The 8,742-nt window shown below is 38.2% G+C and overlaps 1 pseudogene; it reads left to right on the forward strand.

Annotated features, from left to right (window-relative positions):
* The window catches only part of LOC104871114, a 30,269-nt pseudogene extending 23,735 nt beyond the window's left edge, over positions 1–6,534 (forward strand).
* Positions 6,535–8,742: the final 2,208 nt, after the last annotated feature.

The raw sequence follows: 8,742 nt of genomic DNA on the forward strand, positions 1-8,742 counted from the left end.
AAAAAAAAAAAAAAAAAAAGACTACTGGGCTAGGGACTTAGCTCTGTGGTGTCGCTGTCTGCCTCACAAGCATAAGGACCCAAGTTCAATCCCCGGTAATGAAAAAAAAAAAGTTGCAGTTTACTGAACATATTACCATGTCTTTAGCATTCTCAACTTATATGAGTGTATTACTCAACAGGTATCAAGTATGATGCATCTGAAAATGAACTATGACAACTTCTGACTAGAGCTCTAATTAATAAAACTTTGTTAACTTTTGGGGGGGTACTGAGGATCGAACTCAGGACCTTGTGCTTACAAGGCAGGCACAGTGCACTGAGCTAATCCCCAGCCCTCTAGGTTAACTTTTTAAGTGAAACAATATTTTTGTGACTCTGGATTCATGTTGCTTCCTTGTTATACCATAGAGGTGGGCTTTTCTATGTCAGAAAATCTTTTGTAATGGATGTATAATAACATGTTCAATTTAGACAATTATTAAAGATTTAAAGAACTTTAAATTCTTTAAGGAATTTTTGACATAAGTTCACACTGAAGCATGTTTTAAATACTTAAATCGACCATTTGGGCTTCCTATATTTATTCAAGAAATCAGGAATGGAAGTGAAGATGTAATGACTTCTCAGATCCTTTAAGATAAAACAGACTTGGTCTGGAAGAATATTTTCCAGAACTCAAATAATGCCCTGTATGCTTCCTAATTCAGGGCCTTTAAGTAAAGTATCAAAAATGTGCCATTTTAAAATTAGCTGACTTGTTTGAAATCTTTATCAGGAAATAACGGTTTGGCATACAGAGACCTGACAGAACATGTGACCCAAATAGTGGGAAATAATACAATACAGTACGAGGGCTGCAACAAAATATCCCAAATCTTCAGGGACACAACACCCATTGAGTGGTCAACAGTCCTACTGAAGTTTATTTTACATGAAATACACATTTTTAAATGAAAACCAAGACAGAAAGGCTATACTGTTGTTGTCTTTTCTCTTTACTTTTGCATCCTTAAGGTCTTGATCTCTGCCATGCAATAGGCAACAGCACCCTTTGACTTGTCTCTTCTTATCTCAGTTGATTCCCTGTCCCTCTCTAGAGTATGTCTTAGTTACTTTTTCCTCTCATTGCCAAGACAAAGCACCTGAGACCCACAGTGAAAGGAAGGTTTACCTGGCTTACAGTTTGGAGAGGTTTCGGTCCGTAATTGGCTGACTCCATGGCAGGCTGGCAGAGCAGCAGTTCACGGTGGTGGAAGACAGCAAAGCCACACGGGACCTTGACAGCACCTTCCTGCCCCTTTCACTTTATTCAGACTGAGGGCAGGCAGCACTCACTCCCTTAATCCTAGTGCACTTGGGCCTAGCGTTGCCCCATAAATCAGTCACACACTAGATTCAGCCACCTCCAGAAAAGCCCCACCTAAGACTGCATGAGGCTTTAGGGGAAAATCTAAACACAAGCCATAACAATTATTATGACAACTTTTTATTTTCTTCGTTAGTTCCTCCATGCAGCAATTTTTATACTATAGGTTAATTTGAAAAAATACAGGTTTTTTTTTACTGTCAAATGATTATAAAACAAAGGCTAATAAAGTCTTTTCAGTGTAAATCTCTTCAAATTTTATCCTATATATTCCTTAAAAGAATTTTGAGAAATCCATGCAATACCCTGCAGCATTTTAAGTTGCATCAACACCTCTATCATAAGTTTAAACAGTTGCACAAACTGCAATTTCTGGTAAGTTGTAAATATTAACACTTTAAAATAAAAACATCGAATCACTCTTTAAATGTAATTATTGGAATGAAACACCATAGCACTTTTATACATATTATCATTCATGTTTTTAAAATTTTAACTGTTCTTTAATAGAAATATTTAGTTATTTTTTCTTGAAATCATATTTCTGTTCTATCTCTCCACATTATTTTATTTCAATTGCCCAACTATTTTTCATTGTACTAAAACGATTCATATAAATTGAAATTTGTTTTACCTTCATGACCATCAGTCTCTAAGTATCAAGATTTTTCTGATTGTGTTATCTTTTTTAAATGACTATACAATTTATAAAAATCTATTAGTGTAATAGCAAGTTTAATAAATAATTCGTAAACATTAAAAATGCAAGTGCACCAGAGATTTAGCTCAGTGGTTCTGCCACCTGCCTTTTAAGCACAAAGTCCTGAGTTTGATCCCTGGTACCAAAAAACAAACAAAATTTCCCAAAAATGGAAATGCTATATCATAATGAAATGGGTAGAAAGTAATTAAGTTGCCTTGGTTGATAGACACTTCCCTGACATCAATATGTTGAATTGTTGTTTGTTTGCTGCTCCTGAGAGCCAGACAATGCATCATAAAAAGTTTGGGATAGATAAGAAGGGAGCCTTTTCACTACAAATTGAGAGTAGTTATAAAAAGGAGTGTGGGACTCATATCACAGTGATATATTTGCACCCATGTTTATAGCAGCACAGTTTGTAATGGCTAAAACTTGGAAACAGCCTAATTGCCCATCAATGGGAGACTGGATAATGAAGATGTGTTTTATATATATATGAGTTCTACTCAGCCATAAAGAACGAGAAACTAGAGACATTTATACCTAAGTGGATGCACATTGAAGACATACTCAAGTGAAATTAATAAGACACACATGTGTAAATAGCAAATAGCTTCTCTGGTATGAAAATGTAAAAATGTAAATAAGGATCAAAATGTATAATTGATACTGTATGATAGTAAGAAAAGGTCTAAAATAGTAGAGGAAGTGGGAGGGGTGGGGGAAAAGAAAAAATATGAGAAAAGGAAAAACATGGAAACAGTCTTTGTAAACAAGGAAGGGTGGCGGGTGTAGGGTGGGCTGGGGAATGGGGAAAAAATAAGAACCAAGATACGTCACTTAAAGGTACAAGATCCCAGTGATGAATGTAACTGTATTGTATACCTAAAATGTACCTATTAACTTAATAAAGATTAAAAAAAAACAGGAGTGTGGGTAAGAATAATTGGCAAGATTCTCAATCACAGTTACACTCTCCAGTAGACAAAAGGTATTCAGGGATTTTAAAGATCTAAAATTACTTTAGAGAAGTATTTAATTGCCTTAGAACCATCTGCTCTAGCCGACCGTGATGTTTGTTATCATTGCAGAGATCTTTAAACCTCTGCTTTTATAAAACATAAATGTAGCATCATTAAATATTCCTTCACAGTGTATTTGTAGGCAAAGCATTCTTCCAAAACTGCAGGGATTTCAAAAACGTTTCATCTACTTTAAACACTGAAATCATTTATTGAATTCAGGGCATGGCAAATTCTTTCTCAGTGATAGCACAAAGGAAAAATCCAATGTTTTGCTTCCTATACTATCTGGAATTCTGAGTTAAAAGTTCTCCAAATTTTACACTGTCTTTTGCTCTATTAGTACAGTGTTGATATCAATAGAAAATCAAAGAACTATCAATCAGGCATTTGACCAATCCAGCTTGTAATAACTTTGTATAAAATGACTAACTGGTATCAATTTATGATATAACAAAGCCTTATTGCTAACTCCTGGAGTTGTTCTAATGACTCTATGAGCCTTAGCACCCAGAATAACCAAAGGTCTTGAGCCATAGGAAGTAAAATGTTCTGGACACCTTGGAAAATTCCCCAGTGGCCAGAGATCTGGATCAGTTCATGTTTCTCCTACCCCTGCATTTCAGAAAGGTGATCCTGATGAGTCTCCGATAGAACTCAGCAAAGTACAGAGTGTGAAAGCTGTGGCCAAGAAACGCAGGGACCGCTCTCTCCCTCGGGCTTTTGAAATCTTCACAGACAATAAAACCTACGTTTTCAAGGCCAAAGATGAGAAGAACGCGGAAGAATGGCTGCGGTGCATCAACATGGCAGTCGCCCGGGCGAAAAGAGAAGCAAAGTAGAGAAGCGACCACGTATCTGCAGGGGCTCACACGCCGGCTTCGTGTGACTACACACAGCAGGTGTGGCCAATGTCGAAAAGAGAGCAACCCCCAAGCCAGGCAGCTTTCCACTAAATACGGGTGGAATCGTCCCTAAGAAAGGCCTAAAACAGCAGGCTTCCTCATAGATTTCACTCCCTGACAGCTGTTGTCTTAACTCCAGAGTTTCTCTCTGAAGCCTGCAGGAAGAGCTACAGACTCTGTCCTCAGAGGGTGTGGGGCCAGGCAGGGAAGTTGTGAATGAAGGAACGTCTGTAGGTTTGTCCTCTAAAACTGTGAGAAAACTGCCTGTGCTTAGAAAGGATCGTTATCTCCCATGAAAATCAGTCTGTCAAGGCTGTTTTTTAACAAATATCTTTCTGGAAAAGTTTAATTAATGTACACTGAAGAAAACCACTTACTTATAGGCATTACATTTGTACTAGATACAAATGACCCTAACGTGATAAAATGTTTTTCAAATCAAGCCAGCCATATAATCAAATGTTTGTCTTGTATAGCTATGTATTTAATTATCCCTTTTAGTTTCTTATAATATAATTTAAAGTTTAGATACTTGGACACATCCTTTGTCCAAAACAGTAAGTGTAGGATAGGATAAGCATGGAAAGTAATTTTCTCCATCTTTCAAATATGTGCCAATTCCATTAAACATGAAGACTTCAAAGTAAAGCTCCATACTTTCTTCTTTGCATTCAGCTTTGTAGTATGCCCAAATTACATCTCTGTATATCCGCTTTTTATTGCTAGTAAAGTCAGAAGGCAGAATTCTAGGATGATTTCCAGCAGCTCATTCCCTGGTCTAATGCTCCACAACTTGAGGGCCAGTGGGATCTGAAATTCACTTTTAGCCAAGGGAATCCAATAAATACAATGGGAAAGTCTCTCCCATTATTATTTTACATTATGGCAAAAGGTAAATGAGGTTCTTAATCTGGTGGTTTTGAGTAAATCAGAGAAAGTGTCTAAAGAGGTCTGAATTAATCAAGTCAGTCCTTTAAAAGAGTAAGTCAGTCAGAATCTCACCTATTGGCCTTGAAAAGTCGTGCTGCCATAGTTCTAAAGCTACAAGGAAATGGATTTTGCCAGCAGCCATGTGATCTTCCAAGGTGACTCCAAGCTTCAGATAGGAGCCTCCCCCAACCACCATCTTGACTGTAGTTTTGTGGAACCCTGAGCAGAGGACTCAACTAAGCCATAATTGGACTCTGGGCCTACAAGAACTTTGAGATTATATGCTGCTTTAAACAGCTAAATTTATGTAATTTGGTTTCATTGATATCTAATGCAAAAACTCACTTGGAACACATAGAGAATATAAATTTCCCTTGCGATGTATTTATGATGTAGCCCAGTATAGAAGTCTGGAAAAACATTATAGTCAATACCCTGACTCCTCTGCTAATTCACTGGGAAAAGAAATATAAAAGGAGTCATGGCTGAGGAAAAATTTTAATTCAATTTTAACATGTAAAGTTTGAGGGTATTGTGAGTCACACTAGTTATTACACATTGGAAATAGAATTCTGGAAGCAAATTTGGGTTCACTGGATGTAGAAGTAGTTGTGAAAGTTGTGGAAGTAGATGAAATTCCCCAGGAAGAGTAAGGAACAAAACAATTAATAAGGACCACTTGGGACACCAGCATTAAGCAGAGCCATGATAGATCGGCTGATTAGTGTTCTGAGATGACACAACCAAGTGCACATGATGTTACAGACTCCAAATTAATAAGGATTTTCAGGAAGAAGAGAAAGGTCAGCAATTTGTAGAGACTGACTTTTACAGTTAGGAAGCAATTGATGTCATTGGTAAGAACAATTTCACTGGAGTGATGGAGTAAATGTCAAATTTCAGTGCACTGGGCCAACCAATGACAGCTATGGATTATTTGTAGTTGTAATGCACAGTGGCCTTACAATTAGCAGTGGGCATTACACCGCTTCTGTTAAAGTCACCGGCCTCAACAGCTTAGAACTGGACAAGGAGAATTCTGTGGTTGACCAGATGTGTGAAGTGGGTCAGCCAGAGCCACTGGATGAGGAGGAAACAAGGGGTGCAGTTGAAAATTATGACGATGAACAAGTGTCCATGAGAGATGGGGAAATACACAGCCAAGTAAAGTTTTGAACAAAATAAAACGTAGAAGCTGTTGGACTTCTTGGAGGACAAAAGAGCAAAGCAGATTATGAGCTCTACAGCAAAGCATCTGATCCTGACAAGGCTGCAGGTACAGCATTTGCTGAGGTTCTGAGAGCAACAGTACTGAAGGGACCCATGAAGCGGATAGGAACAAGGACTCCGGCGGCCAACAGGCATTTACATGAGTGGATCTGAGAACAAAACTCCCTGTGTAGTGCAGAGTTTGAAGGAGTATGAGAGGAAGCAGCTGCTTTTTGATGATTCTGAAGTGAAAGTTACTGAGGAGAAGGACTTCTTGAGTTCTCTTTCCCCTTCTGCATCTCCCACGTCTACTCCTTACTTGTTATTTTATAAGAACTTACAGAGTGGGTGTATTCTCCCTGGGGATATATTAAACAGGCCTGGCCAACACTGGTAACGTTGATTATAGCAGTCTTTTAGCTTATCTTTTAAAGCTATCGGATATGATGGGTCTCTCTAGGTTTTTATAAAATAGTGAGATTTGAAATAGTGAAAAGCCATGTTAACTTTTAGAATTCATTTTTCTTCAGAGAGATAAGTGATATGTTTGTTCCTGGAAACAAACTGGTATAGATTCTAAATTTTTCAAAGTGGAAGCAGTTAAACCTTTTGGATTTACACCAGTCTTTTGTGTTTGCTTTTTTAAATAAAGCGCTTGTATTTGTATTCTCCAGGTTTTGGAGAAATTATCTATGTGACATGTATAGGTCTGTGCTTTTATGCCTAAGAAGCAGAATCTCATTCAGTACATTTAGTTTTATCAGTCGTGAGGCCTGCTGTCTGATGGGCTACATCGGAGGCACAGAACCTAGAATGCGTGTACTCACTTTGGGGTGAGCATTTCATACCTTGAATCAGTCTGGAAAATATCCCAGAAAAACCAGATGGTCCCCTTTACCTTACAAGGATTTTATATATATATTTATGAAGATAATTCTGTATTCTATGACATCTTTTGGGGCATGGACTAATTTGTATCTCTTCATACTCATAGTCTTCACAATCTGTGTATAATACTTCAAATTTAAGAGATATACGACCTTAAATTTATCTTTTTTAAAAGCTGGGAGGTAAATAAAACTTAAATTATATACAAATGCTCAAAAACATTTCAGTGCATTGAAGAATCAATGAGAGAATAAGGAATTTGAAGCAATAATTGACTACCCTTTCCAGAACATGGGACTAAGATGAAAGGGTGAAGATGGTGATGTTTTCTTGTTTGTTTTTAAGATGAATAGTCTTAAGAAGAGAGAAGGAAGGGTTATAACTGCTTGAGCCAAGTTTCCTGACGCAATAGAAAAAGATTAAACCTCCCGTATTGGGCAGAAATTTATGGAGCATCTGCTAAGCAGTGGGTACCATACCTGCCCTAGAGATTCAAAAATTTAAAAAGACAACTCTCTTCTCAAGGAGTTTAAAGTTGTGGTGGAGGAGACGCACATGTACAACAAAAATTAAAATACAAAAAACAAAAAACAAAAAACCCACCAAAACAAGTCATACAGCAATGCCTTAAGTTGTAACTGAAATTGACTTTAAACTCAGAATGGGCTCCCTCCTTGCTTCACAAAGGTGTTGGGAACTGAGCTAGCCTTAAAGAGCTAGTAGGACACTGTGAACAAACAAGGAGCAAATGATCAGTAGAGGGAACCAGTCTACAAATACAGTAGAGGGAGAGGGTACATGGTCCATCTGCAAAATGGTAAATGCTTAAGATGGTGAAGCACTACCAAAAGCTTTTAAGCAGATTTGTATTTAGAATGATAACCTTGACAATGGTATAGGAAATGGAGGATATGAATATCAAAAGGTGTAGGAGGGAGACTACTTGGGAGCTCCCTCTGAGGTAGGGAGGACCTGGACTGATATAGGAACAGAAGTAATAGAGAAAAAGGGGTGCTATGGCTTGGATATAGACTGAATGCATCCCGAATGGTTCGTGTATTGGGAGCTTGGTTCTCAGTGTGGTGATGCTGAGAGGTTGCACGGAACCTTTAAGAATCAGAGCCTGGTGGAAAATAATCAGGTCATGGAGAGCCCTGCCTTTGGAAGGAATTGATATAATTTTCGGGAACATTGGTTAGTTCTCCAGAGAGCTGTGTTACAAAAGAGCAAGCCTGGCCCTTTTCCAGCCACACTGGCTTTCTGTCCTGCCATATCCCTGTCCTTTTCACACACTCACTCACCGCTGTGATGCCATCTGCCGTGAGGTTCTTGTCAGAGTCAAGCCCAGCCGCTCATGCCCTTGAACGCCCCCAGAACTTGAGATAAATATTTTTTTTCTTTACAAAGTTACCTAGCCATAGATATTGCATTTAATAATGGAAAAGAGACCAATGCAAATAGGCAGGCAGGGAAAATACTGGATTGGTAAAAACTGGATGGGACACTCCCTGGTGATTAGATGGGGTTGGAGTACAGGAATGCAGAGCAAGAGTCTCTCCTGATTCCTAGATGCTTGTTTGGGAACCTGGATGAATGATGGCTGTAGTCAGCAAAGCAGAACACTCAAAAGCAACAGTCAAAGAGAGGAAGCTGATGGTAAATTTCCTGTTTGTCTTTCTGTCTACAAGAGAGTGACTTTTTCATTTAATCGTTAACT

The sequence above is a fragment of the Fukomys damarensis genome, unplaced genomic scaffold (assembly GCF_012274545.1).
Source record: "Fukomys damarensis isolate Sample0158 unplaced genomic scaffold, DMR_v1.0_HiC HiC_scaffold_37, whole genome shotgun sequence".
Taxonomy (NCBI): domain Eukaryota; kingdom Metazoa; phylum Chordata; class Mammalia; order Rodentia; family Bathyergidae; genus Fukomys; species Fukomys damarensis.